We start from the raw sequence: 18,794 nt of genomic DNA, 5'->3' as shown, positions 1-18,794 counted from the left end.
GCAAGCGCTTTTTGTTACATTCGTGTTCCCTGCCTTTTGCAGGAGTTTTGTGTTTTCCAATTCCTCCTTGCCTTTTGCAAGTGTCCTTTGTTACTGCCGTGTCCCTCGCCTGTGTGCAGGGGCACCGCTGAAAATTTCGTTGTCTTGCCTGCGCGCAAGCTTTGTGCTTTCGGTTTTTCCAAAAGAATAAATCGAGGTTGTTTTCCTCCTCCGAGCCTGCCTTTTTGGGATCTGTTCTTTATCGACTCTGTCGAGTCCTTACAGAATAATCCGACCATGGATCCCGCCGACTCGGAGAAGGTGAGACAGGCGTTGGCCAGCCAGGGGCAACGGGTTGGGCAAACCGAGACCACCTTGGTAGGACTCCAAGAGGTGGTAGGCAGGCTTGCTCACCGGTGCGAGCAGATGTTCGCGAAGCTCGAGCAGCTCGGTTCCCGCGGAGTACTAGACTCGGAACTTCCGCGAACGGACTCAGCCACGTTGGCTTCCCCAGCAGCTCCAAGGGAACCCGTTTTGCCCCACCCGTCGCGCTATGACGGACAGCCGGGTGGTTGCGGTCAGTTCTTGCATCAATGTTCGCTTATTTTCGACCAGCAACCGTATACCTACGCTCGTGACCCATCTAAGATTGCTTTCATTATGAGCCTCCTGTCTGGTCAAGCCGCTACATGGGCGATGGTGGTGAGCAACTCACGACCAGACCTCCGGTCCTCCTTCCCGATTTTTGTTTCTGAATTTCAACGTGTGTTCGACCATCCAGTCAAGGGGAAGGAGGCCGGAGGTCGGTTGTTAGACTTAGTGCAAGGAGAAAGATCCGTCGCTGACTACTCGATCATGTTTCGTATTCTGGCCGCGGAGAGCGGATTTGCTGATTGTGCCTTGCGAAGTATTTTTCGTCGTGGTTTGAATACGGTACTGAAGGATGAACTGGCGGTCCGCGACGATACGAACTCCCTCGAAGGACTTATTGAGCTCACCATCCGGTTGGACAACCGCTTACGTGAACGGCACCGGGAGCGTGCCTGTGAGCGGCAAGAGCCATCCGCCAACCGTCGCATGACTGGACTCACCTGCATCGACGACGCGGAAGTACGTTCTCTTCCGGGCGCCCCAGCGGACACAGGGGAGCCCATGCAGGTCGGAGGTGGACGCCTGCATCCTGAGGAGCGCCGCCGTCGATGGCTCACTGGAGCCTGTCTCTACTGCGGTCAACCAGGGCACCGGGTGGCGTCCTGCCCGGCGAAACCACAACGTCGAACGCGACCGACCACCCGACTGGGGGGACGGGCCAAGGAGACCCAGGAGTCTGGAATGGACTCGGATCAGGGTAAGCACCTACCGGGGGGAACCGAACCAAGTCCTTCGAGTAGGTCTAGCTGTAATATTCGACGGTTAGAGTTATCGGGGGAGTTGTCCGACGGCGGGATGAATCTTAAAGTTAGGGCACTCATAGATTCGGGGGCCGATGATTGCTTCGTCGACCCGTGTGTAGTAGAGGCGTTGGGGACCCCGTTGGAACCGTTAGAGAAGGTTAAGGAGGTTTTCGACCTCGATGGGCGGTTATTAGCGCAGGTCCGACATGTTACCGGTCCACTTACCTTGAGGCTTTCGGGGAATCACGTGGAGAGGAGGAGTTTTTTCGTTATGCCATCCCGTGCTGCGCCCTTAGTATTGGGGCTTCCGTGGCTAAAGACTCATAATCCCGATATCGATTGGGATAAGCCCGCGCTGGAGAACTGGAGTCCCTTCTGCCACGCCCACTGCTTGAGGTCGGCAGATGGGACTTCCAACGTTCCCGTATCTCCTGCTCCCGAAGCGATTTGCCTCGATCAGGTCCCGGAAGAGTATCATGATTTGGGAAAGGTGTTTAGCAAGGACCGTGCCCAGGCGTTGCCTCCCCATAGACCATACGATTGTGCGATTGATCTGATTCCCAATGCGCCACTACCGAGTTCACGCTTGTACCAGGTATCCCAGCCTGAACAAGAAGCCCTCCGGGAATATATTTCGAGTTCGCTGGCTAACGGTCAGATCCGTCCGTCTAAATCACCCGTGGGGGCGGGGTTCTTCTTTATTGAGAAGAAGGATAAGTCCCTTCGTCCCTGTGTAGATTATCGGGGATTGAATGATATTACCGTCAAGAATAAATACCCGCTTCCGCTGTTGGACTCTGCCTTCGCTCCGTTACAATCCGCCAGAATCTTTTCTAAATTAGATTTGCGAAGTGCGTACCATTTGATTCGTATACGAGAAGGAGATGAATGGAAGACCGCATTCAAAACTTCCCTTGGTCACTTTGAATATTGCGTCATGCCTTTCGGTTTAACGAATGCGCCAGCGGTGTTCCAGTGTTTGATAAATGATGTCCTCCGGGACATGTTGAATGTTTTTTGTTTTGTCTATTTAGACGACATTTTGATCTTTTCGCGCGACGAGCACGAGCACCGGCAACATGTTCGCCTGGTTCTCCAGCGTCTTTTGGAGAACCGACTTTATGTCAAGGCAGAGAAATGTGAATTCCACTCTAAGTCGGTTCAGTTCCTGGGCTTTATCATCGAGGGAGGGCAACTTCGAGCGGATCCGGTCAAGACCCAGGCCGTGGTCGATTGGCCGAGCCCCAAGACACGGAAACAGCTGCAACGTTTTTTGGGCTTCGCCAATTTCTATCGGCGATTTATTAGGAATTATAGTTTACGGGCAGCCCCACTGACCAAGTTAACCTCGAGTAAAGTCCCGTTTAGATGGACACCTAGTGCCGAAGAGGCGTTCCATGTTGTTAAACAGTTGTTTGTCAACCCACCTGTACTGATCCACCCTAATACCGATGTTGCTTTTGTGGTCGAGGTTGACGCGTCAGATTCAGGAGTGGGGGCGGTCCTGTCCCAGCGGTCGCCAGAAGACGGGAAGCTCCACCCCTGTGCCTTCTTCTCCAGGCGACTGAGCCCCGCTGAGGCCAACTACGACGTCGGGAACCGGGAGCTGTTGGCAATTGTCCTGGCGCTACAGGAATGGCGACACTGGCTGGAGGGCGCCAAGGAGCCATTTGAGGTTCTAACGGATCACAAGAACCTGGCGTACCTCCGAGCCGCCAAGAGACTCAACTCACGGCAGGCACGCTGGGCCTTGCTTTTCACACGATTCAACTTTGTCGTGAACTATCGCCCGGGGTCCCGGAACCAGAAGTCTGACGCTCTGTCCCGAATGCATGATGCTGCAACTCCTGAGGCCGGGACAGAACCGATCCTACCAGAACGTTGCTTTGTGGGCGCGCTGCGCTGGGAGGTCGAAGAAAGGGTCATGGAGGCTCTGGAGGGAATCACTGTTCCTGGGGAGTGCCTGGCCGAGAGGCTATTTGTTCCTGACCCGTTGCGGGCGGAGGTCCTGCAGTGGGGTCACAGCTCACGAGTGGCATGTCATCCGGGAATTAACAGGACTCTTGCCCTCGTCAGTCAGCGATTCTGGTGGCCAGAGATGAAGAAAGACATTGTCGAGTTCGTCAAGGCCTGCACCGCTTGTGCATGCGGCAAATCCTCACACCAGCCTCCGGCGGGTCTACTACGGCCGCTACCCATCCCGTCGCGGCCGTGGTCCCACATCTCCCTGGACTTCATCACAGGCCTCCCTAGGTCGAGGCGAAACACGGTGATCATGACGGTGATTGACCGGTTCTCCAAGATGACTCATTTTGTAGCTCTCTCCAAGCTGCCGTCCTCCTGGGAAACGGCGCAACTCCTCACCCGTCACGTATTCAGACTCCACGGAATACCCGTAGACTTGGTCTCAGACCGTGGTCCACAGTTCATTTCCCAGGTCTGGAGAAAATTCTGTAAGCTGCTGGGAGCCACAGCGAGCTTATCTTCAGGATATCATCCTCAAACAAACGGCCAAACAGAGAGGGCCAATCAGGACCTGGAAGCCGCCCTCCGATGCGTTTGCCTGCACAACCCTGAATCCTGGGCTACGCACCTGCCTTGGATCGAGTACGCCACCAACACCCTGCCGTCTTCAGCGACTGGACGCTCGCCGTTTATGGCGGCCTACGGGTATCAGCCACCTCTGTTCCCGTCGCAAGAGGGACCCATTGAGCTGCCCACAATCCAGCAGCACCTACGTCGGGCCCACAAGGTGTGGCGGGAAACACGAGCAGCGTTGTCCCGCACGGCGGTCCGCAACAAGGAGATAGCGGATCGCCGGCGGCGGCCGGAGCCAGCCTACCAGCCAGGGGACAAGGTTTGGCTTTCCTCCCGGGACATGCGGCTGGCGGGAGGCGCCAAGAAATTGGGTCCGCGCTTCGTGGGACCTTTCGAGATTCTTTCCATGATCAACCCTGTCACGGCGAAGCTCCGACTACCCTCTTCCCTGAAGGTGCATCCGGTGTTCCACGTCTCCCTCCTTAAGCCTGTGACCCCCAGCCCACTGAATCCTCCCGCGCCAGCTCCGCCTCCTCCCCGGTTGGTTGATGGGGACCCTGTCTACACGGTCAAGGAAATCTTGGACTCGAGGCCCAGGGGCCGGGGCTTCCAGTATCTGGTCGACTGGGAGGGCTATGGACCTGAGGAGCGCCAGTGGATCCCCCGCTCCTGGATCCTTGACCCGTCTCTGCTCGACACGTTCTACGCTGCTCATCCTGATAAACCAGGTGGTCCGCCAAGGGGCGTCCGTTGAGGGGGGGGTACTGTCATGGTTCGGTTCTCAGCCTGTTGTGCTTGTGTATGTGTGTCTCTTTCAGTGCCTGTAACGAGGGGGGCGTTCCCCAGCGCCGCACCTGCAACGCGTTGGTAATCAAGGCTTTAAAAGGACTCCGAACAGCACTGACAGCTGTCGGATTATTATTTGCTCATCTTCGTGTCCAAGTGTTCTCCGCGTTTCCTTGTTGGTAAAGTTTTTGAATCTGCCGTCGTCTTTAGTTTACTTGTATTCACGTGTGTGTTTCCGCGTCGCCTTTTGTTGTTATTCTCGTGTGATTGATTCCGTGTACATTTCGTGTCGTCCTTGCCGGGTGCAAGTGATTTAAGTTTTTCTAGTCCTTGCTGTTAGCAAGTGTTTTTTGTTACGTTAGTTCTCCTTGCCGTTTGCAAGCGATTTTGGTTATGTCAGTTTTCCTTGCAGTTGCAAGCGCTTTTTGTTACATTCGTGTTCCCTGCCTTTTGCAGGAGTTTTGTGTTTTCCAATTCCTCCTTGCCTTTTGCAAGTGTCCTTTGTTACTGCCGTGTCCCTCGCCTGTGTGCAGGGGCACCGCTGAAAATTTCGTTGTCTTGCCTGCGCGCAAGCTTTGTGCTTTCGGTTTTTCCAAAAGAATAAATCGAGGTTGTTTTCCTCCTCCGAGCCTGCCTTTTTGGGATCTGTTCTTTATCGACTCTGTCGAGTCCTTACACATGGCTTTCACAAATAGTCTTGCTCACGTAATAATGTACTTCATTGGCTCAGTGACTTTCAGTTCATTGTTTGGTACCTCATCTGACATACAATTGTTACCTTCTTGCAGAGACTCGTACAGGAAATGACCATGGGGGAACATGAAGATATCCAAGTCCAGCTGATAGACTGACACCAAGAAATACTTTTTGACACATTGCTGACACATCAGCACCACCATGATTTCCTGTACCTGGATCCCAGACTGCAGCACCTTGGTGACTTGTGGCAAATAAGTGACACTTTCCCAGATCCTCGAGGACAATACAAAGGTTTTTTACCTGGCATATAATTAGTCCATGTCTGACACTTGTTGTTGTAGTTTGTATAACTTGTATATTGTTGTTGTGTGTTAATTTGTACATTTTGAATAACTAAAAAATACTATTTCCTTTGGCGTCAACATGCAGTGTTCATTCGACACCTAACCTAACACTATTTTACTTGACCAGAAATGTAAAACATCAAAAGCCTGGAGAATTATTATAAATGCTTGCAATGACAAGGAATTCTTCATTGGCTAATGAATGTAAGGTACAGTACATGAAAATGAATAAATAAAATAAAGTAAAATAAAAGTCTACATGAAATGAACATATTAACTAACTAAAAAAAAAAAAAAAAAAAATGCTGTTAGAATATAATGAGCTACATGAATTGCAGTTGTTCCAGAAATTTACCAATACGCTGTACATTTCAAAATATGGAAAATAGACATACAGGTTTGGGCCAAAAGTAGTGTTACAGAGCAGGTATGCGTTGTACACAGCTAAAATATCTGATTACCTCAATACCATGATGTTTTTGTTTTTTTGTGTGTGTGTGTGTGTGTGCTGACATTGTCCCCCATTAACATTGCAACATTCCTCAAACTCTCCCGAACACATAGTATGATCTGTAACACTACTTTTCGCCTACTCTATGATGTTATTGGGGCAAAATTAAGGAAGGCTTGTCCATTGATTGTGTGAACAGACTGCAGTAAAAATGAAGTCACTTCAATGTTTGCTGGTTTTATTAAGTTTGACATGCTCCTTGACTGCACAAGTACATGTTATGGAGTGAGGGCATGTTCCCACCAACGATGATATCATATTCTTCAAAGGCTTGCTGAGGAAAGTGAGGGAGGAGTCACTCCATCGCTTCTGTCACGAAGGTGTAGTGGATGGACCCAAAAGCGGTGGAAACAGGTGGGAAGACAGACTGGTAAGATGAGGTAATGAACTTTATTGATTATGACGGGGAAGGACTGGATGAGACGGAAGGGGAGTAGGCTGGGATGGACGTGGACACAAATCATGGTGGAGACTTGGCGTGGCGTGATGCGGAGACTTGGCGTGGCGTGATGCAGAGACTTGGCGTGGCGTGATGCAGAGACTTGGCGTGGCGTGATGCAGAGACTTGGCGTGGCGTGATGCAGAGACTTGGCGTGGCGTGATGCAGAGACTTGGCGTGGCGTGATGCAGAGACTTGGCGTGGCGTGATGCAGAGACTTGGCGTGGCGTGATGCAGAGACTTGGCGTGGCAGACTTTGAAGACTTGGCGTGGCAGACTTTGAAGACTTGGCGTGGCAGACTTTGAAGACTTGGCGTGGCAGACTTTGAAGACTTGGCGTGGCAGACTTTGAAGACTTGGCGTGGCAGACTTTGAAGACTTGGCGTAGATGACTTGGCGTAGATGACTTGGCGTAGATGACTTGGCGCAGATGACTTGGCGAAGCAGACTTGGCGAAGCAGACTTGGCGTAGCAGACTTGGCGTAGCAGACTTGGCGTAGCAGACTTGGCGTAGCAGACTTGGCGTGGCAGACTTTGAAGACTTGGCGTGGCAGACTTTGAAGACTTGGCGTGGCAGACTTTGAAGACTTGGCGTGGCAGACTTTGAAGACTTGGCGTGGCAGACGTTGAAGACTTGGCGTGGCAGACTTGGCGTGGCAGACTTGGCGTAGCAGACTTGGCGTAGCAGACTTGGCGTAGCAGACTTGGCGTAGCAGACTAAACATGCAGGTCTTCAAACAGCAAACATCAGACAGCAAACAAACATCAAACAATGCTCCCACAACCGCGTGAGACAAACACCACTCCCTTATACTAACACTAATGACAATAACAGAACACACCTGGGAGACACAGCAGGGAGGGGGAAACCAATCAGCAATACACACCAGGAAGGGAAGACACAAGCAGGTGGACAAGGTTAACCATAACGAGACTGGGGAAGAAGACAGGAACACCCAACAACCAACACTCACCAAAATAAAACACAAACCCAAACAAACTGAAACGTGACAGCTTCAGACACCTGGTCAGCAGGTCCTGTGTAAAACAAGTGGTGCTTGTACATGTGACCATTCCGTATTGCTTCACACAAAAAGTTAATGTAGTGTGTAATACCGTCCATATGTAAATGACATACCAAGACGTCGGCTGACTTCAGTTTGTTGCAGCTCAGATATGGTAGGTGGAGATACTGGTGGTACAACACCGAAGCCTTCTGGGGTCCTCCATTCAAGTGTCATCATTCGGGGCATTCCAATTTGGCTGCTGACTCTCCCCTTGATATTTTTTTTTCTTGCAGGTCGGTGATGTATTTAAACGGTGCATGAATGCTTGTATACATCAGAATATGGTTCTGGAAGCCCTCAAGTTTGGCTGTTGATCTAGTGTGACACAAACAAAAACAAAATTATAAAATAATTGATGATACTACTGTATGTCACCAACTTTCCAACAAAGCCCCCAAAATAGAGGTAAGATCTTTAGTTTTTGGGCACAAAACATTGTATTAGCTAGATAAAAGTAACTTGACTGCATAGAATATGCAAAGGCTGCTTGCTTGTCGAGTTTCCGTGGAAAACGTAGCAGCCTGTAAATTATTGTGCACCCAATTACACAATGGACCAGTACACACTTGAGTGAGAGAGTTCAGACTCTAGCAGTGCTTACGGTACAGCCAGCATTTAAGTCCAGAAAGTTATTCCCTGCCGAAAATTAATTTCGAGAACACTATTTTCACCAACCACAACGAAAATAATAATTTTCAACTCCTCCACTAATACAGTATGCTTTAGATTCTCCATTGAAGTTATGGGCAAATATACCTCCGAAATCACAGTTACATTACATTACACAATAACTTGCGCATTTACTCTAAATATAACGTGCCAGCGGGAATCTTTTTTTTTTTTTCAAAGAAAGTATATACATAACGAAATTGTTCGAGTGGTGCGGAGTTGCTAATCAACAGCTACAGTGATCGTAAAACAAAGGTACGAACATCGTATTAATTAGTACGGTGTATACTTTTTCTCTCAAAACGTAAACACAAATGTACTCTTACTTACCGGTCAAGTAGAAAGCAGTCGAAAACACCGGCACGTCCCAAACCTAGTCTGTTCCTCATTTCTCTCCATCTGGCAAATGCGGCTACAATATAAACTCTTGTTTTGTCGCGCTGAAATAAAATAAATTCCCAAAGCAATTGTGATGCTTGATAATGCTCTCTTCGGGGACCGGAAACTCTTCTTCTTCGTGTACATGCGGTCGCCATACAAACCGGAAGTGCGTCTGCAAAGGCGTTCCAAAAACGCGTTAAGAAATGGAGCGCTGAAATTTGTCGTTGACGGCACCCGTAGCAGAAAGATGGCGGCGAAACATGGCGGACACTAGCAGGTGTGGCGCGGTCATGTAAAATAATTAGTGATTTATATACTTACCGTTATATTTTTAAAAAGTATGTTTATGCGATACAACATATCTTTTTACTTACTACTAACACAAACATTTGTTTTTTTTTAATGAATGACTTTTTATTTCACCACTAGATGCCACTGTATAATACTGAGTGTACCTTTAAATTCACTAAAAATGAAGTTGTCTGCTTTTGCATTTGAACTCTTCCCTTTTTGCCATACAAGTAAGCAGGAGTTACCTAGTTTAACTGATTGCTAAAAATAATAAAACGCTCTTCAGACACTCATAACCCTACGAAAGAATAACAAACAGTTCTAAACGTAGGAATCTTTGCATCAGCAAGCAAGAGTATCCTAAAAGGAACTTTGTTTAAAGTAGTACCCTGTTTGAGCTAGGCTTGCACAATCTTGGCTTTGCTGAAAAATCTTTGTTTCCCATTAAAGATTCATGAAGAGAAGGAACATATAGACAGCAGATGTTTGGATGTGATATAGGAGAAAAATGTTCAACTCTCAAACGCCTCTGAAGTTTCATTATTTGTATAAGTGTCACCACGTCCTGATCCAAATAATCTCCTGCAGTTCTCTCCATCAGTCCATACTGCTGTTCCTTCGTGATATTGAACTTGTATTCTCACTTCACATTTTGCTAGTTGTGCATGGGCTGCAAGAGTTCTCCTGCCCACTACATCATTTCATCACTCAGCACTCTGCTCTTCGTTTCAAAATCTCCCTCTCTATATTTATATCCCACTCATACACACACCAATTTGTATTCAATGTCCATTTGTCAAACGTATTCTTTGTATTCTCACACTAGGCTCATTGCTTCTTTTGATCTTGCCCGTAGTTGTTTTACGCCCACCAGTGATTGGCGATGGTAGACCAGTCACCCACCTTTTTTTTTTTTTTGCCTCCAATAAATGTTTCTTTCCTGGCCACATACAAATGAGAATCTTGATTGTTAGGAATATGTTGTGTGCTGAGAGGTTTGGATCCCAAAGGCGCATCCACAAATAAGGTTTTATCTATTTATTCACATCAAGAGGCACAGAAACTCAGAGACGCTGTACACAGGAACAGGTGGACAATAATCCGGCAAAACACACAATTCTCAGACCCTTAAATAGACAGTCAATCAATCTCATTGGTTGTGGCTAGATATGTGAGTACTAGTACTGACATGGAATTCTCTGATTGGCTGTTAACCCAATAATTACAGATAGTTAGTTAGTTTATTTGAGCATAAAAAAAAAACAAGACAGATCAAACAGACAGTATACTGTTAATGCCCAAAAGGAGTAGGATGAAGCAAAAGCTTATAGTCGCCTACCCCGTCATAATATAATAATACAAGAGCCCAAACTTTTCCCACTCATCATTAATACTCAACATAAAAGAAAACATAAATTATAACAATTGAAAATGAGAAAGAAACCAGTACAAAATACTGTGTAAAGCAAATACAAATGGAAATTACAATTATTAGTCCCTATATTACAGTCACACCACACCTTATTCCAGATGCAATGCCACCCAACATTTAATTCCAAACATCTTCTCTCCATCTAGAGACACCTTGTATCTAATATAATTCTTTAGCATATTTATTAAAAATAACTATCATGTATAATTTTTTTAAATTGGTGGATATTAGTAGCACTCTTAGGTCATTTCCTAGATCATTCCATAAATTAACCCCTCTTCGACTTATACAATGGCTCTTCAGGGTCGTACGAACACGCTGTACCTTAAAATGATGTGCTCTCTTAAAAGTATAATTACCCTCTCTATAAGAAAACAATTGTTGCATTTTTTTGGGAAGTTGACTGCTATTTACTTTATATAATATTAATAAAGATCTAAGTTTTACTAGATCTTCAAGCTTTAATAATTTAGATTCCAGAAACAATGCGTTCGTATGAGCCCTGAATCCGACATTGTGCACAATCCTAACAGCTTTCTTCTGTAGTCTAAATAAAAATTCCAAGTTTGTTTTATAAGTGTTTCCCCAGACCTCGATGCAATAGCTTAAGTATGGAAGAACAAGTGAACAATAAAGTATGTGGAGTGATTTTTTATCAAGCAAATACCTGCATTTACTCATTATTGCAATATTTTTTGCTAATTTGGAACAGATGCTATTTATTTGAGGTCTCCAACTAATATTGTAACTTAATATCACACCGAGAAACTTGTATTCCTTTACCCTCTCAATTTCAACATTCACAATTTTAATTTGGGTGTCCTCTTTAAATTTACCAAAGAACATGACTTTTGTTTTAAGTGTATTTAATGAAAGTTTATTTTTATCAAACCATTCTTTGAGTTTGTTAAGTTCTGTCGTTATCTCTGTTGCAAGTTGTTGAAGGTTTTTGGTTGACGCTAGTATTGTAGTATCGTCAGCAAATAGTACATATTTTAATCTTGATGATGCATCGCAAAGATCATTTATATATAACAAAAATAATATAGGTCCTAGCACCGACCTGATCTCAGACCCTTAAATAGATGGCCCATCAATCTCATTGGTTGTGGCTAGACATGTGAGTACTAGTACTGACATGGAATCCTCTGATTGGCTATTAACCCAGTAATTACAGATAGTTCCTGACATCAACAAACATCATATAGCATAAAAGATTCCTGACATCACATAGTCCAGACATCATATAGCCTAAACTAGTTGAAACTGGATGCAGTTACATCAATACCCAACTCTACTCAAACTTAACCCAGGCGTGACCCCAGACATGAGACAAGACCCAAACATTACTCATGCATGACTCGAGCCATGACAGAAAACTGGGGGGAAAAAACACTGCATTCTTTGATAATGAACGAGAACATTAGTGTGCAGTAATATTTACAAGTATTAGATCAAACACACAATCAGAATCCTTTGCCGACACCGCTTCAAATGGGCAAGGAAGTAAACCTTACAACAGCAAAATGATAAAGAATAGGAGTGGTACTTAATCCCAAGTTTGATAAAGCATAGTATACCTGTATAAACAAAGCAGACTGTGCTGCATAATATGGCTGGACTGCTAGCAATGACAGATCTCTATTATCCAGAGTATCTATTTCCCAGAGGGCCTATTACAGTCGTTAGCCTTATCTTTGAACCGGGGCAGCTAAATGGTGCTCTCTTCATTCTTATTCAACCTTAGAGAAAGAAAACTTCAGCTCTATGCAGACATGATTTCAGTCACCGGAGACGAGCCTGGTGTCAAGTGTGCCTGAGGCAGCTGGCTCGTCTGGTCCAGTATGGCTGCAGAAATGTGATGACTTTTACTGTGGTGGATTGGGGCTGAGTCATAATGGGCAGCGTAGTGGAAGGATTACAGGGGAACCCAAGGCTTAGCCACATCTTTCTCTGGGCATAATGAAATGTATCCACCCCCCAGTCTAATTACCAGTGTCTCTGAAATCTCTCCTTCTGGATTCCTATGTTTCTGAGGGGAATTAGGTCTCAATTCCAGTAAGGCAAACTAAATGCATGTATACTTGTGCTTGCATTTAACGTCAAGGACAAGTGCAGGACTTTAATGCTGATTCTGTCTGAAAGTCAAAACTACTTTATTTTGCTGTAGAGGTGACACGTGTCTAGCCCAGTTCTGGATTAGAATTTTTATAATCCGACTTCCTGACCAGTGTTGGGAACGTTACTTTATAAAAGTAATTAGTTATAGTTACTCATTACTTGCTCAAAAAAGTAACTGAGTTAGTGATAGGAATTACTTCATAATAAGTAACTTGTTACTAGGAAAAGTAACTACCGGTATTTTCATTGCTCTTAAAAAAAAAGATTGCGTTATGTCAAATAATTTGGATATTTTATTATTAGTGCTGTCAAACTGTTAAAAAAATAAACTAATAAATAACAGCACACACTTCTTCGTAACGGTGCATCCATGTACTTTAATGTAAATCTAATGAATAATAAAAGAATATAATGTATATAGAAAATTCCCTGATTCCTAACACTACACAGTATTAATCATGACTCATTAAGCAAACAACTACACATTATTGAGAACAGAAAGAAAAACTGGTATTTACAGCTTGAACATGGTGAAACAAAGGCATTGTGGGAGTATTCATATTGTCTTAAAATTGAGTTAATGTTGAGGAAAAAAATAAGTTATCAAGCAAAGTATATTAAGTTATGACAACTTGAATTGTTTTTAGCCGACCAACATTGAATTTTGAGTGTACAACATACTAAATTAAGTTGAAGTACAGTAATTACAAATATTCTGATTGATCTCAACTCCTAAAATAAAGTTTCAACTTAGAAAGTTAATCTAAATCAATTAATTAAAATTTAAAACTTTCTTTTATATATTAAAGCAGCTATTTGGAAGACTTAAAATTTCAAATAGCTGCTCGCCCTCGTACGTGCACGACCTCATCACTGAAGACTCAGAGGCTGGACTCTTCATATCACCAAGTTCCAGTACACCCCACCGATGTGCCGAAGACTACTGTGATAACACCTTTCGGACTGTTCGAGTTTCTCGGGATGCCATTCGGCCTTAAATACGCGGCCCAGTCTTTTCAGCGTCTAATGGACTCTGTTCTCCGGGACATTCCGTTCGTCTTCGTCTACTTGGATGACATCCTAATGGCCAGCTCCTCCATCGGAGAACACCTTTCACACCTCCGGCAGCTTTTCTCCAAGCTCAGCCAGGCTGGACTGATTATTAACTGAGCTAAATGTGTCTTTGGTGTGCCCTCCATCCAATTCCTCGGCCACCTTATCAACGAGGACGGCGTCACCCCGCTCCCAGCAAAAGTGGAAGCTGTTGCCGCTTTTCCTCGACCCCGGACGGCCCAGGTTCTCCGTGAGTTCCTCGGGATGGTGACTTTTAACCACAGGTTCCTCCGCCACGCTGCCCATGTGATGCACCCGCTTTACGATGCACTTAAGGGTGTGGCTCTTAACCGTGCGGTGGACTGGACGGATGTGAGAGTCAAGCCTTTTGAAGAGACGAAAGCCGCGCTGTCCCGAGCGGCCTTGTTGGCCCACCCGCGCCCGGATGCCCCGGTCGCCCTCACTACTGACGCATCCGATTTTGCCGTCGGGCCGTTTTGGAGCAGCGCGTCAAAGGTGCGTGGCAGCCGCTCGCCTTTTTCAGCCGCCAGTTAGTCCCTCGGGAGCGCAGGTACAGCACGTTCGACAGGGAGCTCCTTGCTGTCAGGCTGGCGATCCGCCACTTCCGCTTCATCCTGGAGGGCCGTGAGTTCACGGTCTTCGTCGATCACAAGCCCCTCACCTTCTCCATGTCGAAGTTGTCCGAGCCGTGGTCCGCACGGCAACAGCGCCAGCTATCGTTCATATCTGAATACACCACGGACATCCGACATATCGCTGGCAAGGACAACATGGTCGCGAATTGTCTATCCAGGGCAGCCGTCAACACGGTACAGCTGGGCCTCGACTTTTCCCGGATGGCAGCCGACCAGGCTTCCGACCGTGGCACCCAGTTGCTTCGGGGCTCCGACACCGAGTTGCAAGTTAAAAGGGTGGCGGTCGACGACTCCGGAGTCGAGCTGTGGTGCGACGTCTCCATGGGCTGGCCTAGACCGCTGGTGCCCACTGGTTGGCAGAGGGCCGCCTTCGACATGGTGCACGGTCTCTCACACCCCGGCAGGAAGGCATCTGTGAGGTTATTGGCTCAGAAGTCCGTCCGGTCTGGGTTGAAGAAAGATGTACGGGCCTGGGTCGATTCATGCGTGGCTTCTCAGCGAGCCAAAGTCCACCGTCACACCAAGGCGCCTTTGGAGACTTTTATTGTCCCTGCGAGGAAGTTTGACCATGTCAACGTCGACATCGTAGGTCCGCTTCCTCTTTCCCAGGGCTTCACCTACCTCCTGACGATGGTGGACAGGATGACCCGCTGGCCGGAGGCCGTTCCCCCCAGGGGTGTCCAAACTTTTTCATTTGAGGGCCACATACAGAAAATCAGAAGGACGCAAGGGCCACATAATGTTATGAAGAGAAATTGTGTTTAGTCCTAAAAATTGTACAAATAATTTGTTTGTGCTTTTGCATATTTAGAAAAATGCGACAGTATATAAACCAATTTATTTGTAATATGGCATTTTAGTTAGTTTTTATTAGCTTTCAGGGTGGTTCTATTAGTTTTTATTAGTTTAGTTCTTTAAAAAAATGCTTAGTTTTAGTTTAGTTTGTTAGTTTCAGAATTAGTATTTTTTTTTTTTTTTTTTTTTTTTTTTTTTTTTTTACGTGTATTACTTGTGCGCAATACAGTAAAAAAAAAACACCATGGAAGCAACGTCATCTGAAGGTGTTTTTTTTTATTGGCTGCTGCTTCTGTGTGACATACTTTCAAACATCATTATTCCGGTTTATATCAAAATAAATCTACCAAAAATAACATTTAAAATCATCCCCAAAGGCTCATGCATTAAAATAATTACCAAAGACTAAAACGAAGGACATGTTTGCGATAACTTATACTTAATTTTAGTTATTGTAAACATAAAATGTAGTTTCAGTTAGTGTTCGCTTTTTACAAAGCATTTTTTATTTTTATTTTAGTAGGGTAACAATATTGTTTTTTGAATTTTAGTTTGTTTTTTTCATTAATTTTAGTTAACTAAAATAGCCTTTAATGGCACCTGTTTTTTGATACCCTCCCTTCTTACTTTGACCATCTCCAAACATTTTTGTTTTGTTTGTTTTATTTGAACTGAGTCAAACGCCATTTTTAGCATATGTCGCGGGCCACTGAAAAATGGACGGCGGGCCGCAAATGGCCTCCGGGCCATAGTTTGGACACCACTGCGCTAGTCGATCGAAGACCAGTTCTGTACTGTACTCCAAAACGATGTGCAAATTCCGTCAATTAATTGGACCCAATTCCGACGTCAACATGCAGTTACATATACAAAAATGTAATCGTTTGACAGCTCTATATATATATATATATATATATATATATATATATATATATATATATATATATATATATATATATAATTAGGGGTGTTAAAAAAATGGATTCGGCAATATATCGCGATACTACAGCACGCAATTCTCGAATCGATTCAATAGGCAGCCGAATCGATTTTTTAACATCCATTTTTGATGGAAAAATATTAACTCTTTGACTGCCAGCCATTTTCGGAAAAGGTAACCCCATAGTGCCAGCTGATTTACAGAATTTTACCGATCTTTCAAGCTCCACAGAAAATGTTGTGTTAAGACTATGGAAACGCGGATACTACCAAATGAAAGATTGAAGTCTCATCTTTCATCTAAAAAAAAAAAAAAGTTTGTTTCTACCTTATTCAGATTTTCAGTAATCAACAATAGAAAACAGCTTCGTTTCACCCAAATCCTCTATTTTCTTCCAAAATACGGAGAAATCAAGCTTTTTGTGAAACGATGTTATTTCATGCACTCTAGTGAATTTGGCACTTTTTTTTTTTGCATGAGTGATTCTACAAACACCTAAACTTCTATAAAACACTACCCCAACAATAAAAAAGTGTTTTTTGATTGTAAAATAACAGTTTATTTACATTCAACAGTAGCAATCCGAACAAACAATTTGGAAAACTCTTTGCAAACTATTTACACGTGCGCAACTGCGAATGTGTGGTGTGTGTACGTGTTACTATTTACAATTGTGATGTTTCAACTACACAATTTTTCTTTTTGTGTGCTATATTGTGGAGCAATCCCTTGCGTGCAAGGGGGATGCAGCAGGATTTGCACCACAGTTTTTGTCGGTCTGCTTCTGTATGGACTGATTTGCGTAGAGGTTGGTATGATGAACGATGTGCTGGAGAAGTTCATCCGTGATGAAGAGCTCCAGGATGTCAGCTGGTGGGAATTCAGCTCTGCTGCAGCATCCCTTGGTCCTGGTTTTGCAGCAAAGGGGAAGATGGTTGGCTGCCAGCCAACTTCATCAACTTCATGCCAGCCAGAATCTTTGGGATCTGCAAATATACATTTCAATATCATATATTATTTTAGAGCACTGTGATGCAATGTGTGTGTGTGCATATGTTTACCTTTTTTTCTTGGATGTATTGGTTGATGCACATTCTGTAAATTATAGAAGACGTTTACCATCAAATATTTTATTAGTGCTGTGGAGAATCTTTTCTTTTTACCTTTGTTCTGCTCACTGTGAGAAGGGTCACTTTGGGCCTTATGAGTAGGAGCTGAAAGAAACATATACAATTACAATACAATCAAAAGACTTTCCTTTTATTGTTGCGGTGTATTGAAAACGTTCTTGTTTTGTTTTTTTACCTTTCTTTGTCGTAGAACCAGCGGTCGGACGTTGCTGTGAGCACGATCTATAAAATATACATTCACGTTTGTATAGGTAATAGATGTTCTAGTGTATATTAGCACATTTACACATGCTGCTAGCAGATCGCCCGAAAAGTTAGGAAAGTAATCTTACTAGCAATATCTTAGCATGTTAGAGCTTACCTTCACGTTCTTTGGAGGACGAAAGACTGTCGAAAGACTGTCCCAAGACTGTCTTGCATCGGACCCATAGTAGTCGTCATCGTCCGATGAAACGTCATCTGTGCAAGAGTGCTCCGTTGTACACCACTTTTCTCCGGTGTTAGCATCGCTATCCGGTGGGGCCTTAGGAGGTTATTAGCATCGCTAGCCGGTGGGGCCTTAGGACGTGGTCGAAACGGCCGCATCACCGCTTCAACTATGACTTAATCTCGTCATCACTGTGCTCTTGAGCACTGGTCGATGCTTTTGAGCTTTGAAAATAAGGATCAAGTGTGAGCTGATTGCCATCTGTAGCCTTTTTGACTAGTGATAGACCGATATGGTTTTTTCAAGGCCGATACCGATACAGATTATTTGTAGTCAAGTTGGCCGATAACCGATATTTCAAGCCGATATTCATTTGCAGTAAAATGGGGAGGGGAGGGAATTCTTTCAAACTATATATAATTTCTCACTGAGTAACAAATTCATGTGAATGTAGCTCATTTGGGGTTTTTGTTAGGGTTCGTAAAAACGTTTCAAAAAGATTTTTGCGGTGAAAAATTGTGTGAATATGTTCCAAATGTGTTTACGACAAATAAAAACTGACTGCGAACATCTTACAAATCCTGATGAAAACCCCAAATTCGCTACGTTCGCAAGTATCCCCTGCTCAGTGAGCTTTATCGGCCTTCAGATTCAAAACATGGCCGATGCCGATATTTGTCAAAATGCCAAATATCGGCGCCGATAATCGGCCCCGGCCGATTATCGGTCTATCCCTAATTTTGACTCCCTTAGCCAAGTTAGCCATTCTCTCCCCCTCAACACTCTAGCTCAGCCTCTCTTCTTCTACTGTTGTCTCCTACCCGATCTTGTCCAAAAGACTCATCACAGCCATCTAGTGGCCAGGAATACTCATTATAGTAACCCGATCGGCTTGATACTTGGAGCACAGCTGCCCAAGGCTTTCCTCCATCCGTTTCCATTAAAAAACATGGTTAACGTCAAATAACGTTTTGGCGGCATACCCTAGGTTTATACGAAACGTCATATGACGTTTATGGCTGCCAAAGAGTTAAACTAACTTTCACACCTTAAGCATGGAAGAATGTTATATTGATGGAACATTAAGCCTTAATATTTTATTTCAATGCTGTTCTAACATGAAAAAGGTTGCAACCTGTTTG

At 44.7% G+C, this 18,794-nt stretch overlaps 1 long non-coding RNA gene across 1 annotated transcript; it reads right to left on the bottom strand.

Annotated features, from left to right (window-relative positions):
- Positions 1-17,164: 17,164 nt before the first annotated feature.
- On the bottom strand, positions 17,165-18,573 carry LOC144022801 (uncharacterized). The gene is made up of 4 exons (XR_013284403.1): positions 17,587-18,573; positions 17,401-17,447; positions 17,259-17,309; positions 17,165-17,190 (listed from the first exon to the last, which is right to left on the bottom strand). It is a non-coding gene; the product is annotated as an uncharacterized LOC144022801 (long non-coding RNA).
- Between the last annotated feature and the right edge of the window lie 221 nt (positions 18,574-18,794).

The sequence above is a fragment of the Festucalex cinctus genome, chromosome 7 (assembly GCF_051991245.1).
Source record: "Festucalex cinctus isolate MCC-2025b chromosome 7, RoL_Fcin_1.0, whole genome shotgun sequence".
Taxonomy (NCBI): domain Eukaryota; kingdom Metazoa; phylum Chordata; class Actinopteri; order Syngnathiformes; family Syngnathidae; genus Festucalex; species Festucalex cinctus.
The sequence above is the reverse complement of the archived record's forward strand: the minus strand, read 5'-3'. Positions and strand labels throughout refer to the sequence as shown.